Source organism: Cebus imitator, unplaced genomic scaffold (genome assembly GCF_001604975.1).
Source record: "Cebus imitator isolate Cc_AM_T3 unplaced genomic scaffold, Cebus_imitator-1.0 Scaffold161, whole genome shotgun sequence".
Lineage (NCBI taxonomy): Eukaryota > Metazoa > Chordata > Mammalia > Primates > Cebidae > Cebus > Cebus imitator.
In genome coordinates, this window is record NW_016107476.1 from 2121063 (window position 1) to 2142960 (window position 21898).

Genomic DNA, 21898 nt, shown 5'->3' on the forward strand with positions numbered 1-21898 from the left:
CTTTTGTTCAGTCAACATTTATTGAGTTCAAGGCATCAGGGATTGAAGATGAATGAGGAGATTACAATACAATGGAAGGGACAGATATTTAAGCAACTTCATAATTAGTCGGACTGGCACACATGCTGAACAATCAAAAAGGGTACCCTGGAAAACTCTAGTTCATTCTGACTGAGGAGATCAAAGGCCTTGTATACTCCACTAAGAGGTTTGTGTTCTAGTGTGGTCTGCGCTCAGTGCTCTTCAACAAATTGTTTGGCCTCTCTGGCCATCTGTTTTCCCAGGTGAAAATTAATGAAATTGAGTTTTGAAATTTCTAATCGTATCAGCTATAAAATTCCAGGAGTCCTTGATTTTATGTTATGACAATGTTGAGGGCCCTTTATCTAAAGCTTTTTAAAACTTCTTTGTCCAGTCTCCCTGACCCCTCACTATTATTGTTACTGGAAAGGGGTCCTGATTCAGACCCGAAGAGAGGATCTCCTACAAGAAAGAATTCAGGGGGAGTCCATACAGTAAAGTGAAAGCAAGGTTATTGAGAAAGTAAAAGAATAAAAGAATGGCTATTCCACAGGCAGTGCAGCGGCTTGAGCTTCTCACCTAAGGATACTTACAGTTATTTCTTGATTATATGCTAAACAAGGGTGAATTTTTCATAAGTTTTCCGGGAAACAGGTGGGCAATTTTAGAAGCTGAGGTTTCCTCCCCTTTTTAGATCCTAGATGGTAACTTCTGGAAGTTGCCATGGTACCTGTAAATTGTCATGGCACTGACTGGAGTGTCTTTTAACATGCTGATACATTATACATAATTGGCATATGATGAGCAGCGAGGACAACTAGAGTTCACTCTCCTGGCCATCTTGGTTTCAATGGGTTTTGGCCGGCTTCTTTATTACAACCTGATTTATCAGCAAGGTCTTGTGCTGACCTCCTTTCTCATCCTATGACGTAGAATGTTTAACCTCCTGGGAATGCAGCCCAGTAGGTCTCAGCCGTTTTACCCAGCCCCTATTCAAGATGGAGTCACTCTGGTTGAAAGGCCTCTGACACTATTCTCATTGTCTCAGCTGAATCAAGTCTGAGATTATACCTCTCCCTCTGTTCCCTTCTCTCTATGGCTATTGAACTATGGAAGCACTCCATTTACAGGCAGAGAACTCTGCATTTGAGCTGGGCAGGTATGAAAAAGCTAATTTGGTTCAGTGCTTTCCCTTCACTTTCTCTTTAAGGATTGTTGACTATATGCTAGTTGGAGAAAGAAGCAAATTTGAAAACCTGTTAAATTAGCTATTTTTATAATTAACTGGTTTTGGCTATCATTCCAGTTTAAAGCCATGCAGAGAGCTCATTCTTTTTAGTAATAGTGATTTTTCAAGTTTCTGGAAATCTTACACATTAACCTGAAGCCACATGCTTTTCTGACATTCTTCAAATTCTTTAAATAGATTTGGGGGATTGGATTCAGGGCTGGCTTCTATTAGCATTACATTCTCAGCAAATAATATCCATTTAGTTTGTTTTTAGAAGAGCATTATTATTAGATCTATTCACAGGAAAACGCATGTAGATGCATTTGTGTTTGATGATCCACTCAAGACATATACAAGAACAAATTTATGTAATATAGCTATCTTCCTGTTATTTATTAAAAACATATGTGAAATTAATGTTTTAATCTATTCACCATTTAATTTAAAAATTTTTATTAAGCTCCTGCTATGTGAAAGCTAAACATCATTAAACATAATGACCCATCCTTTCATGTGAATTCATTTTTTTCTTGTGACATTAAAATGATTCAGGTTTTTAAAAAATTTCAACAAACTGCTGGGGCAAGAGACTGCTAGATGAATCCTAATGCTGAGAGGACAAGAGCTGACTAGAATGTAGAAGGGGAAAAGAAGCTAGAATGAAGTTTCTCAACTTCGACACTATTGATATTTGGGCCAGATAATTCTTGGTTGTGGGGGACTGTCCTGTGCTTTGCAGGATGTTTAACAGCATCTCTGGTCTCCACCCACTAGTTGCCAGTAGCAACCCACCCACTCATCCCACACTTGTAACAAGTAAAAACATCTCCAGACATTGCCAACTATTCCCTGGAGTCAAATTCACTCCTGGTTAAGTTAGACCCACTGAGCTAGAATGATTCTTTCTCTGATAACGTGCCAGTTCTTAGGGACTGGCAGTCCCCAGGTTTCTAAGTCTAGGACATATTCCTTTTCCTTCTTAGAGATGAAAGGAAACCCTTGCTCTTCAATCTGTATACATTGAGATTGCACAGAAAAGCAAATTCCATTCTCTTGCCTCTATTTTTGCCACCAGTGGTAATGATAATGGTTAGCCCCTTCATGAAATAGACTGAAAAGGTGGCTACTGGCCTGAAGTCAGGGTTAGAACTTAGTTCTCCTGAACAGGAATACACTTGTATTTACAGAGCTACACTGTCTGATGTAGTCTCCCTTGCCTTAGTTCAGGCTGCTACAACAAAATATTAGGTTGGTGCAAAAGTAATTGCAGTTTTTGCCCTTAAAAGTGAAGGCAAAAATTGCAAATATTTTGCACCAACCTAATATTGTAGCCTGGATGGTGTATGAACAACAGAAATTTATCATCTCACAGTTCTGGAGGCTGAAAGTCTGAGACCAAGTGCCAGCATGGTCAGGTTGAGTGAGGGCCCGCTTCCAGATGCAAGACCACCAACTTCTTACTGCATCTTCACGTGATGGAAAGAGAGTGAGGGAGCTCCCTGGGATCCCTTTCTAAAGGCACTAATCCTATTCATGAGGGCTCTACCTTCATGACACAATTACCCACAGAAGGCACCATCTCCTAATACCATCACATTAGAAGTTAAGACTTCAACGTAAGAGTTTTGGAGGGATACAAACATTCAGTCCACAATATCCCTCCTAATTAGAATGTGAGTGGTATAGGGATACCACAATACAATGTCCCCAGAAACTTAAAAATGCAAGTGCTTTGGGAGTTAAATCTAGAAGCCAATATTTTTTGTACTTAGTGGAGATATGCAAAGAAACCTTCAAGCATTGGTCCTCACATTATAGTATATATAGAAATTACCTAGTGATTTGTTGAAAATACAGATTCGTGGGGCCCACCAGCAGAGATTCTGATCTAGTAGAACTGGAGAAGACCTAAGTGTCAAGTCTGCATATGCAAGCCTAGAGCCTGAAAGTCTGAAGTTCTGCTTGCCTCGGCTGAAGTCTCCCACCCCCTGCATGCGTTCGCCATTGTCCCTGATCACCTGGTGGAGCTTCCCCAGACAAGCCCCTCACCCAACCCTGCCATCTTAACTGTTCTTATGACAATGTAAATAACTCTCACCCAACCCTGCCATCTTAACTGTTCTTATTACAATGTAAATACCTCTCACCCAACCCTGCCATTGTAACTGGACTTGTGGTCATGTATATTCCTTGTCCCCTACCCCTGACCAGTGTAACTGATCTTATTCTGCAACACCCCCGCCCCGCAAAAAAACTACCCAAACCTATAAAACCAACTCCTATCCCACTGCCCTTTGCTAATGCCTTTTTCGGCCTTAGCCCACCTGCAATCATATAAACAACGATGTTGCTCACACAAAGCCTGTTTGGAAGGTCTCTTCATTCAAAGCGTGCATTTTTTCAACACTAAGCATTTTTAATATACATCTAAATGATACAGATGCATACAGCCCATGAACTTCCATTTGAAAAATACTGCCCTGAAGATGAAAAACAGCTACGGGCCTCTGATTGGAGGCATTGCTATGTGTCAAGAAAGCATAATTCCGGCTGGGCGTGGTGGCTCATGCCTGTAATCCCAGCACTTTGGAGGGACAAATCAGGCAGATCATCTGAGGTTGGGAGTTCAAGACCAGCCTGGCCAACATGGTAAAACCCTGTCTCTACTAAAAATACAAAATTAGCCAGGTATAATGGCAGGCTTCTGTAATCCCAGCCACTCGGGTGGCTGAGGCAAGAGAATCTCTTGAACCCAGGAATCGGAGATTGCAGTGAACCAAGATCGTACCACTGCACTCCAGCCTGGGGGACAAGAGGAAGACTTCATCTCAAAAAAATAAAAAGGATAATTCCATTAGTAGCGTAGGAGGAGAGAGTCAGCCACAGTCAAGCCTGGAAAGGAGAGTCCTAGAGCAAATTGGACAGTGATAATCTAAGGTCCTGCCCAAGGACTTGCCTGTCCCTTCCTTAAGTGGGTGTCTCAGTTGTGGAAATGGATATTCTGTGTCACCTTAGCCTAATGTCATTAAACATTCAAAATGTGTAACTAGCTCTTTTTGCCTTCCTTTGGGGAATGCCCTGGGGCAGCTTTCCTCACTGTAAACTAATAAATTGATATTCTGAAGGTATATATCAGTCTTTGCACTTGGGTAATGTGAGTCCTTCCTAGAAAAAAATGGCTATTCTCAGCTTACTGACAAAGCTGGGTTTCTAAGTCTAGGGTCAGAACTTGGACTATAGTAAATTAACAAAGGTAAGACCAGTGGTGTGTTGGTAAATTTTTAACAGACAGCTCTCCAGGAGGAAAATTTTAAAAGACTGGATCTGTAGCCTTGGCCAAGCCTCAGGGTGCAATACTTGTACTCCTACTGTGGCCAATTTCAAGCTACGAGCCTGACGTCAGGCTATGTAGAGTTAGGAAGAGAAGCACACCATTTATATATGAATAGTATTGTCACCATATGGATAAAATCAATATAAATAATCCCAAGGCACAGATAGTAAAATAATTAGGAAGGGAAGAATTTGGGGATAATTAGTACCTTTGTTTTTATTTTAACTTATTTTATCTAATATTATTGTTTGTTTACATAATTTAATTTAAAATAATGACAATTTTTAACAACCAGCAAACAAAATTTCTAAAAATTTACAATTGGTTGATGTAGCCAGCTCCAGCACACCACTGGAGGCCAACGTTTATGAACTGGTTTGAGTGAGCAGATCACCTTCCCCAGATGATACCTGTGTTTCAAATGTGGATATTCTTTAGAGCTTCCATGTGGTCATAGAACAGGGTCAGTGGTACTATTTACCCCGTGCTTAAAATCATCAACCTGGTCTCATGAATCCCTTAGAGGTACAGTCCTTATATGGTATACAAAGAGCTTCCATGCGCAAAATTTCAAGTGATTTTGATAGCCACCTCAAAAATTGAGTATAATAATTATTTTCCTCCTTTTCAGATGAAGAAACTAAACTGAGAACAGCCAAATTACTTGCTCTTGTTTAAACAGCTATTTAGCAGCAGAGCAGAGAATCAGCGCAACTACCATTTATGGAAGGCCAACTGCAGACCAGAGATACTGTTCTACAGTGTCAGGTACACACCTCTTGCCTAATCCTCAAAGCAATCCACATGAAATAGATATTATTGGGCCTATTTTAAATATGAGGAAACTGAACTCAGTGAGATTATGCGACATGTTCAAGATCACGTACCTGACAAGTCTAAGTCAGGATCAGCTACCCAATGCTTGTCAAACTCTAAGGCACATCACAATCCCAGGAGAGCCTAGGAAGAGACAGATTTCAGGGCCCCACGCCTAGGGTATTCTGAGGATATCCTAGGGAGCATGGATATCCTCAAGCTCCCTGAGGATACCCATGATGCTGTTCTGGGCACCACACTTCGAATAATCTCCAGCTGCATCATGCAGCTATTCATTGCTTCCTAGGAGTCCAGACATCCTGACTCCTAGTTCTGTTCTCTGTTCGCTACAACACACCACAGTAGTTTATTCTAACTCTAAAGTAACCAGACAAAAGACAGTATTGTGTATACGTTTGCAAATAGACATATTTTCTTTTAAGCAGTTGATATAACATATGGTGATTCTGAGCTTTTGTATAAATTTGTATTATACAGAAATTTAATTGTCATGAAAACCATTAGATGAAAACATTTTAGAAACCTTTCTTCAAGGTTTATTATTATTGTTTTATTTTTTATTTTTTTGAGACAAAGTCTCACTCTGTCACCCAGGCTGGAGTGCAGTGGTGCAATCTCAGCTCACTGTAGCCTCTGCCTCCCAGATTCAAGTGATTCTCATACCTCAGCCTCCCTAGTAGCTAGGATTCGACACCAGACCCAGCTAATTTTTGTATTTTTAGTAGAGAGGGGGTTTCACCATGTTGGCCAGGCTGGTCACAAACTCCTGGCCTCAAGTAATCCACCCGCCTCAGCCTCCCAAAGTGCTGGGATTACAGGCATGAGCCACCATGTCTAGCCCAAGGTTTGTTATTAAAGTTCTAGTCATCCCTGGAAATAAATATTGTAAATCCAGCTTTGTTGTAAACAGTCCATTTAGGGAAAAAAGACATTGTGTGTGTTGTGGACACTCTGGAATCATGTATTAAATAAGCTCCCAGAACTTGCATTTTCAAATTTCAATTTTGCTTCAGGGAAAATTGACTTCTTACTCAGCTGATATTTATACTCGGAAGATCTGCATCGAAGCCATACTTAATGATAACATTAATTATAAAATTTATAAGACGTCTTTCCATGAGGCATTCAAATAACTGCAGTCATGTAATCTTTTTCTCAGTGTGGGCTCAAGATAGAGATGGAATGATCAACTCTGTCTTAGAGATGACAAGCCTGCGTTTCCGTGCAGCCCTCAGGTGTCTTGGTGAAGGTCATTCAAAGAAAGAACCAGAACCTAAGCCTTGAGAATCCCAGCTCAGGATAGCCATGGTTACATAACTGCTCTTTAATAGATGCAGTCTCTCCACTGCCGGGTCAAGGAAACCGTGGTGAGACTCAAGCCAACCAGTGTGGTTACTTGGTAACCGCTTAGGTAAAACGCTAGAAGAGAGAGGAGAATCAAGCTATTGGATAAAATTTAATGATTGCTTTGAATTACTCTCTTATTTCCCAGCACCATGGAAAAATAGGAGTTGGCATTTGTTCTTTATGGCTTGTCAAATCTGACCTGGGAGAACCTACTACCACTTCCGAAAATGGATGTGTTGTTAAAATAGCTTAAGTTTGATGTATCATATCTGCACACTAACAATTAGGAGGCAATTCATTTTCAAATAATGAGGGCTCCATGAGAACTTACTCAATTAAAATGATAACTTAATTATCTTCAATTGCCATATATGATTGGGGGAATCTATTTAAAGTTTTTACCCCACCCCCACCATTCTTCCCTTTGCCTTCCTTTTAAAATACCACATATTCTTGGTGAGTATTCATTTTGCCCTGTTCAAGGGTGATACATCAACTCACTGTATTTTCCCAGAATGTTCATTTCATGGATGAATGAAAATAGTGACGCTCATTGTATTTCAGGTGCTCTACCCCATCTAAATGATGAGCAGCTTTATGAGTAGGGGAACTTAGAATGTTTTATTGTTCAGGTCTCCACAGTTACTAGAAAGCCTGAGTAACATTCAGGGAGTTCCAAAATCTAGGCTTTACGTTGTGGGCGCCTCTATTATTAGGAGACTGGGCCAGTCCCCCAGGCCCAGGAACAGCCTGGAGGCAAATGCATAGGGACAGCATTGTGTCTGAATTTAAAAGGAGGAGGCAGAGTCCTCAGGCTGTGGTGAAAACACCCCTTAATTCTGGTCACTCTTAAAGATATTCCACTAATACTGACTGGTACAGGCTTCCATCATATTTAATGTGTGCCATGTGCCTAGCACAGTCCCTGGTCCATGATAAGCACCCAAATATTAGTCATCATTTTGCAGTCTTTTAAGGCCATGCATCTTTTCCCACTTCTAATCAAGTTTCCACTGCTGCAACATAGACATCCTCAGGTTTCTACCCTGCTCAAAAATGTTCAATGACTATTAGTTCCACCAGTGCTTCTCAAAGTGTATCAGAATCGCCCGGGTTGCTTTATGTACAGTTGCAGATTTTCAGACTTCATGCCAAACCTACTGTATTAGACCCTGGAGGAGCTGGGCCTGGGAATTTGAATTTATTAACAAGCTCCACAAGTGTTTCTTACATACGCTACCAATAATTTGAGATTCCCTGACATGTTGTATAGTATGCATATACCTTTACATGGCATTTATTACCCCTTAAAATCTGGTCCCAACCATCCATCCAGTCTTATTGCCTGCCATATGGCATGATTAACACTCCCTTATCGGGAAAAATTGTGAAAGACTTTGAAATGAGAAAAAAAAATCCTGGATGTTGTATCTATCATACCATTCTGGATTATCTCTGCCTTTCATTATATTTGAGTTATTTTATAATTCTGTCAGTTTTAGAAAATTAATAATGATGCAAACAATTCCTTCTGTAGAAAGCAACTGAATCATGTCATGTGAAATGCAACTGATTCTTTCTATGTGGATAAATCAGTTTGCATCTATTTTTAAATTCATTTCAGCATTCCTCATTGCCCATATATCTGTGTGGATTTCTTTGAATTATCCTTTGAATGAGCTGTAATATCTTAGAGTTTCCCTTATTAATAAATTAAATAAGATCTTTGACATCTGTTCTTTTTATATTTGCATGAGATTATAAGTTTACCTTTAAAAAATTATCCTTTCACATCCTGAACACACTGTAGTAGCTTCAGACTCTGCTGTGGTCATTTCCCTTCCCTCCTTGCCATGCCCTCCCCTGTTTCCCTGACCACCAGTTTCCCTGGTGAAGTCCCTCTAACCCTTCAAGGTCCCACAAAGTTGCCAAGTGCCAGCTTCGCTGTCAAACCGTTCTTCATGTTCAACCCATTCATTCTTCCATCCTCATCTGCCCAACTCAGACTCAGTACCTCCCAACGCCTGACTCACACCTTCTTAGAGGATTTCTCACACCAGATTCCTGTAGGAGTTGCTTTAAAAACTGAGAATGCAAGTATGGTTATTTCTCTACTTGACCTCTCTGCATTTCAGTTTCCTTATCTGTAAAATGGACATAATAACAGCACTGACTTAGTGGGCTATTGTTAAGATTAAATGAGTTAATCCATGTAAAACACTTAGTGTATTTCCTGGTGTATAGTAAGTGTTGAATAAATGTTAGCTATCAATAATTTTGAATAGATATATACTAATATATATAAAAATATATAAATATAAATATAACATAAATATATATTATATATTATATATATTATATATTACATATTATATGTAATATATATTTATATATATAAATTAACATATATTATATATGATATGTTCTATATAATATATAAAAATATATATAGCATAATATAAAATATATATTTATATGTTATAGCTCTATATATTTTTATATAAGTATATATATAAGTGCATATATAGAGATGAAGAGAGACTTCATTTAAATTTCCTCTAATTTGTATATATTATATATATATAGTAATATATATATATATATTGTAATATATATATATTTAGATGAATTCTCATTCTGTTACCCAGGCTGGAGTGCAGTGGCGCGATCTTGGCTCACTGCAACCTCCACCTCCCAGGTTCAAGCGATTCTCCTGACTCAGCCTCCTGAGTACCTGGGATTACAGGCACATACCACCACACCTGGCTAATTTTTGTACTTTTTGTAGAGATGGGGTTTCACCATGTTGTACAGGCTGGTCTCAAATGCCTGACCTCATGATCTACCCACCTTGGCCTTCCAAAGTGCTGGGATTACAGGCATGAGCCACTGTGCCCAGCTGTATTTTTTCTAATTAATAGTTTGATAATCCACATGTCTCAGGTACACAGACTACTGTCTACAAAAACTGTCTTCCTTAGATTACATTTCCTGGCCCTGCTTCTAGCTAGGTTGGATCAGAAATGCCCTATGTGCATCTCAAGTCTGGTCCATAAAAATTCCCACATGTGCTCCTCCAAACTATTGCCTATTTTTTTAAGGCTGCAATGGAGACTTCAATGACTAGAGTAACCTTGGAAGCCAAAGATCAAAAATACAAATTTTCTATTAGCCTAGGTTCCTGAATGACCATCTAAAGCAGGCATTCCTCCATGTCCCTCATCCCCAAACAACATCCCAGAGAGGGCCACCACTTCCCTCAGATGTCACAGACCCTTTCCTGATATCTTTTTAGTAGTCTGATCATGCCTTTTCTAGTCTAGGATGAAGGCACAAATGTAATGGTTCTCTATAAGAGGAGAGCCCTCTCTGTTGGGGCTAACCTTAGCCAAGGATGTACTGCAGGTGTTTCCAAGATTCCAGTTATTAGTAGTTAGATCTTGCAGGTTATGTAGAGTTAGGGGCATATAAGCTCCCTTAATCTGGGCCACTTTTACCTGGCTACCCTTTACCCAAAGAGTGGGGCTTTTTGAATCCCAGAAAGCATGAGGGCCTCTTTATACTTTTCTTGAGGCCTGATCATCTGACATGTATACAACAAAGAGCAGCCACTTACTGGCCTTTCCTTGAACCAGAAGCTTTGCTTCCAGAGCAGGCAGTCATCCCTCTGTGATGTTGAAGAAGCTGGAATCATTAGTCCAGACTTCAGTGAACACCACCTTTGGTCACCGTCTGGACTAGCACCCTGTTACATTAGTAGTACTTTATATGGACTGGGGGCAGTGGCTCACACCTGTAATCCCAGGACTTTGGAAGGCCAAGACAGGGGATCACTTCAGGTCAGGAGTTTGAGACCAGCCTGGTCAACATGGTGAAACCCAGTCTCTACTAAAAACACAAAAATTATCCAGGTGTGGTGGTGCATGCCTGTGATCCCAGCTACTTGGGAGGCTGAGGCAGGAGAATCGCTTGAACCTTGAGGCAAAGGTTGCAGTGAGTTGAGATTGCACCGCTGCACTACCACCTGGGTGACAGAGCAAGACTCCATCTCAAAAAAAAGTAGTACTTTATATATTTTCATTTTACAATAAATGTGCCTCAGGGATAGGGTTTGTAGCAGTATGTAGGATTTGAAGAAGAGAATACACATTACTGTGTTTTCAGGGGTCCAAAGATTGTAGCTAATCCAGTATGTCCTGTTGGTTTTTGCTTCATGCCCACTAGCTTCTAATACCTGTGAAAACAAGATGTGATCCTATGGTAAAATATTTAGCACAGCCCTTGGCACATAGTAAACATTCAGGAGCTGTTACTTTCCATTATAATTCTGGGTGAATAGCCATGACCTACAGCCCTTCCATTCACCACTGTCAAGAGCAAGAATGCTGGCCACCATGGCCCTTGTCCATTCTTACGTACCTGTGCAGGAATAAATGGCTCAATCTTACAAATTTCCTCTAATACCTGCACTAGGTCCTTTTGAACTTCTGGCAAGCTAGAATTTTCAAACAGTTACTAAGGGGGTAAGGCAGTTACTAAAGGGATAGATCCTTTATTTCATGGTCAGTGCAGCCGGCATGACTTCCACACACGCTTCTTCACCCATCTTTCCTTCACATGGCTCTGCCTGCCGTTGCCCACCACCCAGCCTCCTGGAAGGCAGCTATGTCTTGCTCAGAAGCTGTGAGTGCTGGGGGAGGGATAGAAGACTGCAGATTTGCCAGGCCTTAGCAGGAACCTTTCTATTTTATTTCGTTTAAAGGACTGCTTCTGCCATGCCTTTCAGCTGTGCAAAGATAAAGGCATAAAGCACTGTCTCCGTGATTAAGAGCAAAGCTAGTCAGCACAGCTCCCTCAGATTGAGGCTTTTCTTTCCAAGAAGTAAAGAGCAACTGTATTACTGTTGGCAATGAATAGGGTGTGTGTGTGTGTGTGTGTGTGTGTGTGTGTGTGTGTGTGTGTCTAGAGAGAGAGAGAGGTGGGGGAGACAGAGGAGACAGAGACAAAGACAATGACAGACAGGTGGGAGTGGAAAGGGATGGAAGAAATCAATGTTCCTGGTGATGAATATAGAAAATTTTAAAATCTTTTCACAATCCAGTTCCACATCTAAACACTGAGTTCTGAGACGTCAGACTTTCCAGGTCTTTTTTTTTTTTTTTTTTTGAGCATTTCATTTCATTTTCTCAGTCTGCTGGGCAGTTACTTGAAGAGCATTTTCCAGAGAGGATGACGAAGCACAGTAAGTGGCCCGAGGGACCGCCTCTTTCAAACCTAAATCAGCTGTCATTAACACTGTCTGATAGCTATTTGGCAGTCTTTGTGCAAACAGTTCACAGCAGCAGCTGCCCGCCCCCTTGTCTCCTTAAAGCTCTGACTGAATGGCCAAGTTGGGATGGACTGGCTACTTGGTGCAACAGACATTCAAGGTGAATCGGTAAAACCTAAACCAGGTGAATCCTTATCCACATTGCCAACATTGGAGAGCCATATCTTCAGAGACCATGTAATCTGAGCAGGCCCTGTGCCTGACACACTCAAGCTGAGAAAGCAGGTCAGAAGAGTTGGATATTTGGGAATATAAAACTGCCTAGTCACAGCACCTGTTAGGCTCCCAAAATACCTACTTTGAATCATTAGGCACATCTGTAGGCAAGACTAGGTGACCAAATACTCTTGTGTTCTTCATACCATAATACAATTAAAATACATGTATCAACTCAGGGTGGACAAAAAATATTTACAATTATCTGGGGGAAATTGCCCAGTAAATATTAACTGACTTTAAATTATTGGCATACAACTTCTCGCAGACACACAAAGAACTGGTACTAATTCTACAGAAAAAAATTGAGGAGGAGGGACCCTTCCCTAAGTCATTCTATGAAGCCAGTATCTGATACCAAAATGTGGTAAAGATGAAATGAAAAAAGAAAATTACAGGCCAATATCCCTGATGAACAGAAATGCAAAAATCTTAAACAAAATACTAACAAACCATAAGACGGCAGCAAGAGTGAGAAAAAACAAGAATTTAAAAAATACTAGCAAAGCAAATTCAGCAGCGCATTGAAAAGTTAACACCGTGATCAAGTAGGTTTCATTGCTGGGATGCAAGTTTGGCTCAACATGCACAAATCAATAAATACAATTCGTCACATAAATAGGATTAAAAACAAAAACCATATGACCATCTCAATAGGCCCAGAAAAAGCTTTCAATAAAATCCAACATCCCTTCATGATAAAAGTCCTTGACAAACTAGGCATCAAAGGAACCTCAAAATAATAAGAGCCATCTATGACAAACCCATGACAACATCATATTGAATAGGCAAAAGCTACAACCATTCCCCTTGAGAAGTGGAACAAGACAAGGATGCTCACTCTCAACACTCCTATTCAACATAATATTGGAAGTACTGGCCAGAGCAAACAGACAAGATGAAGAAATAAAAGGCATTCAAATAGGAAAAGAAGAAGTCAAAGTATCTCTCTTTGCTAATGATATGATTCTATACCTAGAAAACACTACAGACTGGCCAAAGGCTCCTAGAACTGAAAAATGACTTCAGTAAGGTTTCAAGATACAAAATCAGTGTACAAAACTGTAGCATTTCTATACACCAATAACATTCAAGCTGAGATCCAAATGAAGAATGCAATCCCATTTACAATAGCCACATAAAAAATAAAATACCTAGGAAGACCTCTACAAGGAAAACTACAAAACACTGCTGAAGGAAATCACAGATGACACAAACAAATGGAAAAATATTCCATGCTCATGGATAGGAAGAATCAATATCATTAAAATAGCATGTTGCCCAAAGCAATCTATAGATTCAATGCTATTCCTATCAAACTGCCAAGGTCATTTTTCAAAGAATTAGAAAAAACTATTCTAAAATTCATATGGAACCTAAAAAGAGCCTCAATAGCCAAAGCAATCTGAAGCAAAAACAGCAAAGCAAAGGCATAACATTATCCACCTTTAACCTATAAGACCACACTAACCAAAACAGCATGATGCTGATACAAAAGCGGACACATGGACTAATGTAACAGAATAGACAACCCAGAAATAAAGCCACACACCTACAGTCATCCGGTCTTTGACAGAGTTGACAAAATAAGCAATGAGGAAAAGATTACTTATTCAATAAATGGTGCTGAGATTGCTGGCTGGTCACATGTGAAAGAATGAAACAGGACCCCTACCTTTCACTATATATAAAATTTAACTCAAGATATATTAAAAGCTTAAATATAAGGCTTTGAACTATAAGAATCCTAGAAGAAAACCTAGGAAACACTGATCTGGGCATCAGCCTTAGGAAAGAATTTATGATTAAAATTCAAAAGCAATTGTAACAAAAACAGAAATTGACAAGTGGGACCTAATTAGACTAAAGAGCTTCTGCACAGCAAAAACAAAACAAAACAAAAAATTATCAACAGTAAACATAACTAAAGAGTAGGAGAAAATATTCACAAACCATGCATCCAACAAAGGTCTAATATCAAGAATCTACAAGGGACTTAACAAGCACAAAACAACTGCATTAAAAAATAGGCAGAAGATATGAACAGACACTTTTTAAAAAAAAATTTTTTATCGCATTTTAGGTTTTGGGGTACATGTGAAGAACATGCAAGATTGTTGCATAGGTACACACGTGGCAGTATGATTGCTGCCTTCCTCCCCTTCACCTATATCTGGCATTTCTCCCCATGCTATCTCTCCCCAACTCCCCACCCGCTGCTATCCCTCCCCTATTTCCCCCCAACAGACCCCAGTGTGTAGTGCTCCCCTCCCTGTGTCCATGTGTTCTCATTTGAACAGACACTTTTCAAAAGAAGACATATGAGCAACCAACAAACATGAAAAAATAATATCACTAATCATCAAAGAAGTGCAAGTGAAAACCACAAGGAGATACCATCTCACACCAGTCAGAATGGCTACTATTAAAAAGTAAAAACAAACAAATAAACAAATGCTAGTGAGGCTGCAGAGAAAGGGGAAGGCTTATGCACTACTGGTGGGAATGTACATTAGTTCAGCCCCTCTGAAAAGCAGTTTGGAGATTTCTCAAAGAACTTAAAGCAGAACTACCATTTGACCCAGCAATCCCATTACCGGGTATATAGCCAAAAGAAAACAAATTGTTCTACCAAAAAGACAGGCACTTGTATGTTCATCAAAGCACAATTTGCAATAGCAAAGACATGGAATCAACCTAGGTGCCCATCAACAGTGGACTGAATAAAGAAAATGTGGTTCATCTGTACCATGGAATACTACACAGCCATAAAGAAGAATGTCCTTTGTTAGCAATATGGATTCAGCTGGAAGCCATTATCCTAAGTGAATTATCACAGGAACAGAAAACCAAATACCACATGCTTATAAGTTCTCACTTATAAGTGGGAGCTAAACATTGGGTACCCATAGACATAAAGATGGCAACAATAGACACTGGGACTACTGGAGGAAGGGGGAAGAAGGTACAGTACTATGCTCACTTCCTAGGTGACGGAATCAAACCCCAACCTTCAGCATAACGCAATATATTCATGTAATACCTCCACATCTACCCCTTGAATCTAAAACAAAAGTTGAAATTACTTTTAAAAATTAAAATAAATAGGCAGGGCACGGTGGCTCACGCCTGTAATCCCAGCACTTTGGGAGGCTAAGTTGGGCGGATTACAAGGTCAGGAGTTCAAGACCAGCCTGGCCAATATGGTGAAACCCCATCTCTACTAAAAATACAAAATTAGCCGGACTGGTGGTGGGCGCCTGTAATCCCAGCTACTTGGGTGGCTGAGGCAGGAGAATCGCTTGAACCCGGGAGGTAGAGGTTGCAATGAACCAAGATCACGCTACTGCACTCCAGCCTGGGCAACAGAACAAGGCTTCATCTCAAAAAAAAATAAATAAATAAATAGTAAAATAAAATTTAAAAAGAAATGTTTCTTAAAGAANAAAAAAATTTAATAAATAAATGACTGACATAAGAAGGCAAATAACTAAATAATACAACCAAGAAATTAGATGAAGATAAAGATAAATTGTGGTGAGTGCCAGGTAAGGAATGAACAGAGTACAGAGTGAGAATAGCTGAAAGAGGTCAGTAGAGGCAGGCTGGAAAGACGTCTGAACCTGGAGGGAAGAGAAGCCAGCTGTGTGAAGAGGTGGGGTGTCTCTCAGAGAGAGATGGATGGCAGGCATAAGGCCTGGAGGGAGGAAAGTCATGGTTTCTTAGGACCTGAGAAAAGGCCGGTGTGGCTGGAACGGGAAGGTCAGGAGGAGGGAGGGAAGACTTAAAGTGGGAAAGGCAGGAGGAGCCAGGGCATGCCAGCCCATGGCAGGAAGGAACTGGAGTGTACTAACATAATGTGAAAAAGAACGTGCCAGCTTCTGGAACCATCCAAATGCAATGGGCTGCTTTAGCAGACAGAGAAGCTTGCATCAGCCAAAACTCATCTCCACAGTTCCCCAAAGTGTGGTGCTAGAGCCTTTGTGCCTAGAGTTTGGCTTCGCATCTATTCTTATCACATTTCATCTGTTAGAGCCAAGCCCTCCCTCCAGCCTGAGGAGCTTTTTTCAGATAAGCATCCAGTGTTCTCATCTGAAAGCCACAGTTAAAAATGTTGACTAGGACAGAGCTGACGGCAGAGCTCTTCCCAGCTGGCAGCTAAACCTGCCCTCCTGCAGAGGGTGGAGGCCATTATTAGGGATGTAAGTGAGGGACGCAGCCCTTACAGGAGGAGCAGATGACCTTACAATCTCTGCTCTTTCTGACAATTTATGAGATCTGTGGACTACATTACAAATGGCAGCACACTTTATGGTGTTAGTGGAAGTTTAGGGGATCTTGTCTTCATGAAGATTCAGGAGGATATAGATCTGGGAAAAGAAAATTTCTTTTCTCAGGAGTATTAAAGTAGAAGAAATTTTACTACAGATGATCAATATTTCTTTTTATGCCAACAGCATATCTCTGCACGGTTCCAGCGTACATGGTATCTTTTCAGCAATTGCTTTAGCATTTGGACCCTGAGAGATGTTATGAAGTACACAGGGCCACTCATCCACTCAGCACTTGAGGAGAAAGGTGTGTGATAACCATTGTGTGTTGGGTCCTTTTTAAACCTAGAAGCAGTTTATATTTTTGCTACTATTTGAATCTTCCCATTTAAGAATGCTGGGCTTAAAAGCTAACATTTGGAGGAAGCACTCCCCTTAAGCGTTGAAGCACAGCAGACAGAACCAACTCTTTTTGGAAACTTCAGAGCATCTAACAACAGCTCAATATTTTTGCACTATGCCCAGAGTCCAGCTCCATTTCTATTGCCATGAATCACCTAGAGCTGGGAGTGTTTAGCTTTGGCACCTTGTTCCGCTAAGTTCAGATGCTCACATGCTTAGGAATGTTTTTCATTTACAAGGTTTAAAAAAATGTGATTCATCTTATAGTAATGTTAATTTTTAAAATATTTTTATTAAATTTTAAATGTCATTTGAAAATATAGAAAAAATAGAGCAGGAAGCTGCTAAGTGTGCCCAGCAGTTCCACTTCTGACCATGACGGAGTAAACACAGCCCTGCCTCAGAGCGGATTACTTCGGCAAGTCAGAATTCTCACTGTCTATTACAGAAGAGGTCCAACTAAAAGAAACAGCAGGCCAGGCATGGCGGCTCACGCCTATAATTCCAGCTACTAATTTTGAGGGGCCAAGGTGGGCAGGTTACTTGATGTCTGGAGTTCGAGACCAACCTAGCTAACATGGTGAAAACCCATCTCTACTAAAAATACAGGAATTAGCCACACGTGGTGGTACATGCCTGTAATCCCAGCTACTTGGGAGGCTGAGGCAAGAGAATCGATTGAACCCAGGAGCTGGAGGTCGCAGTGAGCCAAGATTGTGCCACTGCCCTCCAGCCCGGGTGACAAAGTGAGACTCTGTTTCAAATTAAATAAACAAATACATAAAGGAGTGAATGAAGGAGGCAGCAATCCCAGCAAAAGATCTTCAACAAAAGACCTTAGCATTGCTTTCTTCTCTAGTATTAGATATGCCAGGAGATGCAGTTAGAGCCACTTCTACGTGAGTCTATTTCTCAAAGTGTGGGCCCCAGATCACCTGCATAAGAATCATACGGGGTGGGACGGGGCATGGTTCTTTAAGGTAAAGATTCCTGGACTCTATCCTGACCCAGTGCATGAGAATCCCGGAGGATGTGGTCCAGACATTTGTTTTCCTTAATAAGTTGTCCACGTGATGACTTTAGACATGCTAAAGTTTGAGAATCACTCCAGCCATAGCTGTCCCCTCTCTAATGGGCCACAGGTGCCACTGACCTCCGCCCCCACCCACCATCCTCCCCCCACACACTGGGGGACTCTTTCTGCAGTAGCAGCTTAAAGGCTTTTCTTGGATGGTCTTTTTGGTATATTTTTAGTCAAGTAATAAAAATAATGGCAAACAATTAGTCTTTACCGTGTGCTAGTCATCACTCCAAAACTTCTATTTTTATATTTACTGATTCTTATAATAACTTTATAAGGCAGGCTTATTATAATCCCCATTTTATAGAAGAGTGAATAAAAACACAGAGAGGTTAAGTCACTGGCCCAACATCACACAGCCAGGATTCAATTCCAGGCCAAGTCTGGTTTCAGAGTCCATACTCTTAACCTATACCAGGCTATTCCATACCTCAACTTTCTGTAATGTGGCCCCAATCCCTGCAACTCATTCATCTAGCAAACACCCCCTCATCTTTGAAGACTAACAGCATTCCTGCCTCTGTGAAGCCTCTCCTTACTCCATGAGGTAGAGAGTCTCTTTCTACTGCATGTGAGAGGGGAGATGGAGACACAGGCAAGTGGTAAAGATAGAGAGGTAATAAGGGCTAGGTTGGTGGCAGAGAATGTGGTGCTTCGCTGGCAACTGCTGCACTAGTCCAGGCAAGAATGTGAGACCTCAATGACAGATCACTGCAGCAGTGTCCCTCTTAGCCCTACCCCTGACACTGTGACATATACCACTTGTCAGCATTTTCATTAAAACCACAGTTCTGGCTGGGCACAGTGGCTCACGCCTGTAATCCCAGCACTTTGGGACGCCGAGGTGGGCGAATCACTTGAGGCCAGGAGTTCAAAACCATCCTGGACAACATGGTGAAACTCCGTCTCCACTAAAAATACAAAATTTAGGCAGGTATGGTGGTGCGTGCCTATAATTCAGCTACTCAGGAGGCTGAGGCACGGGAATAGCTTGAGCCTGGGAGGCGGAGATTGCAGTAAGCTGAAATCGTGACACTGTACTCCAGCCTGGGCAACAGAGCAAGACTCTATCTCAAAACAAGACAAAACAAAGCAACCACATTGTTAGGTAAATGAAGGTAACCAAACATTATAAGACTCATTGCCATTGAATGTACCTGGCAATCAAACCGTGAAAATGCATGCCAGATTTCCTAGATGAGGTAAAATTTCCCCTTATTTGCTAAACAGCACAGGTCACAGTAAAAGGCCCAAGAGAGGTTTCCAGGCCAATGTGCCAGTGACCACCTAAGGCAAGACCGAATCTTTCATCATTTTTCCAAGTTCTCAGGAAAATGTAGCAATTGATAGATGTTTGTTGAATGAATAAATGAATTCTGTATGGCCACGTGACATTTTCTGGTATCTCAGTAGAAACATCAGTGCTGCGGCAGCAAGCTTCCTGTCCTTCTCAAACTTTCCCTCCCTCCAAACCAGGAGTCCGGCATTGCTATGGAGAGATATTACCCTTCCTTCATAATTGGAGATGTACCAAGTGACATGACAATGCGTCATATTTATGTAAAGCTTTTACCCAAGTAGACTGTAAATCCTTTTAAATGGTCTGCTCCATCTTACGATAGTGCTGGGAATTGGGCGTTATTACCACCCTCATTGTGTATGCAGAACCAGTTAGACCTGAAGGAAAGTTAATGACTTGCCCAAGGTCACAACATGTGAGTGCCCAGCCAACTTCAGAAGCAGGCTTCCTAACTCACAGGCTGGCCGGTTTCATCCCGTGGTCCTTCTCGTGCTCTCTGGCTCCTAAGGCCATTTGTGGCAGTGAACATCTGCGAGCTCTGGTCACTTACGCGTTTCCTGGTATCTAATACCCTTTCCCTCCCCACCAAGTTCATTTCCAGTGTGACAATTACTCCATCAGCTACTCTCCAAGCAGGAGGATTTGAAAGGAGGGCTGCTATTTTCCATGAGTGCAATTATTCATGTGCACAAATAATGGTGCACATAATTGGCTAATGGAGAGTGCAATCGGCCACATGTGGGCATAATTAGCCACTTGCCCCTCATTTGGAGGGTATAATTATCAAAGCAGGCAATTTTATATCTGGGGATAATTGTACATGCAGGAGAGAAAGACGGCTAGGAAATCCAGTCCTTAGTTACTTTTTATGTCTTCTTATTTCCAGAAAAGCATTTTAAGGTAAAGGTAACCTTCTGATTTCAGGTGCCCATTTGGATCAACCATCAGACCTAGTCATGGAGAAAAGGCAGAAAACAGAATGTAGGAAAGAATGAGCCAGGATCTTGTGGACCAAGCCGAAGCCTGAATCTTCCTCGCCAGAAAAACCCCAGCAACCAATTACCCTGGACGTGACGCCAAGGCCCACCTAGTGGTCAGCCATCTGCCTAGGCAGACAATAAAGCTCAATTTTTCTCCTTCTCCATTATTGTGTATCATTTTTGCTTTAGCAGTTTTAACATTTTCCACACTTTGTGGTTTTATCATCTCAGAAATGCCAGTTGGCTTGGCACAGCAAGTGATTTTGTTCGCTGCTGGAAGTGGATCATTTAAAATGCTTTAACAATACCTTTAACTAGTCATTCATCTGGGGATGTACATAGAATAATAAATCGAGAACACATCTCTTTGTGGTTGTTCCAAGACCTGAGATGGCAGAGATTTTACAGTCTCTGCTGTGTCCCCACTGCATTCTGGCTTCAGCAGCTCTGCAGAACTTTTCCCACTCTCCCACTCAATCACACAAAAATACACTTGCTAACAGCAGATCCTAAAAATACATGTCACATGCAACCACAAGGGAATTTTTTTTAAACATGAATTGACTCTTTAGGAATATGCAAGCTGCATTTAAAAAAAAAAAAAAAAAAAAAACATGGTGAAACCACATTCTTAAAAAAAAAAAAAAAAAAAAAAAAAAAAAAAAACATTTAAAAAAAAAAAAAAAAGGAACGCCAAATCTCCTATTATACTATCCTTCATTTCCAGCAGAGTATTATCTTCTGGGGGAGGGAAAACAGCACGGTGATTGGGGAGACAAACTCTTTAGTGTCAGAAGGACCTGAGTCCCTGGCTCAGCTCTGCCACTTGCCAATTGTGTGACCTTGAATAAGTTACCGAAACTTTCTGACCCAATTTCCCTATCTGTAAAATGGGTTGTTCTGAAGGTCAAAGGGAATACAAGTAAAGCACTTAATGCTAGGTGCATTGTAAGGACTCAAACAAGTGGAATCTATCATTAATATTAAGAACTTCATCTTTTTTGTTTGTTTGTTTTGAGATGGAGTTGCCCCGGCTGGAGTGCAGTGGCATGATCTCAGCTCACTGCAACCTCTGCCTCCCGGGTTCAAGCGATTCTCCTGCCTCAGCCTCCTGAGTAGCTGGGATTACAGGTGCCTGCTACCACGCCCGGCTAATTTTTGTATTTTTAGCACAGACAGCGGTTTCACTATATTGGTCAGGCTGGTCTTGAGCTCCTGACCTTGTGATCTGCCCACCTCAGCCTCCCAAAGTGCTGGGATTACAGGTGTGAGCCACTGCACCTGGCCCAAGAGCCTCATCTTTTAATCTCTAGCATAGCTTATCTGTACCAGGCACATGGCGCTCTAGAGTACCTGTGTACAGCCTTTATTCTCCGCACCAAGTGGAGAGAAATGTTGTCTTACACGTCTTTATAATGCACATGGCAAAATGCCCATAGAAAGTCTTCCATAATTGGCCGTAAATGATGGTTCACAACATCATGTGACATCCCACACTGTCATGTGCTGCCCTCGAACACAATGTCATGCTTGCTTCATCCCCCACCCT

General features: G+C 41.1%; 1 long non-coding RNA gene across 1 annotated transcript; it reads left to right on the top strand.

Annotated features, from left to right (window-relative positions):
- Window positions 1–1009: 1009 nt before the first annotated feature.
- LOC108314779 lies at window positions 1010–20501 on the top strand. Its single transcript, XR_001829651.2, has 3 exons — window positions 1010–1180; window positions 5218–5354; window positions 20294–20501. It is a non-coding gene; the product is annotated as an uncharacterized LOC108314779 (long non-coding RNA).
- Window positions 20502–21898: the final 1397 nt, after the last annotated feature.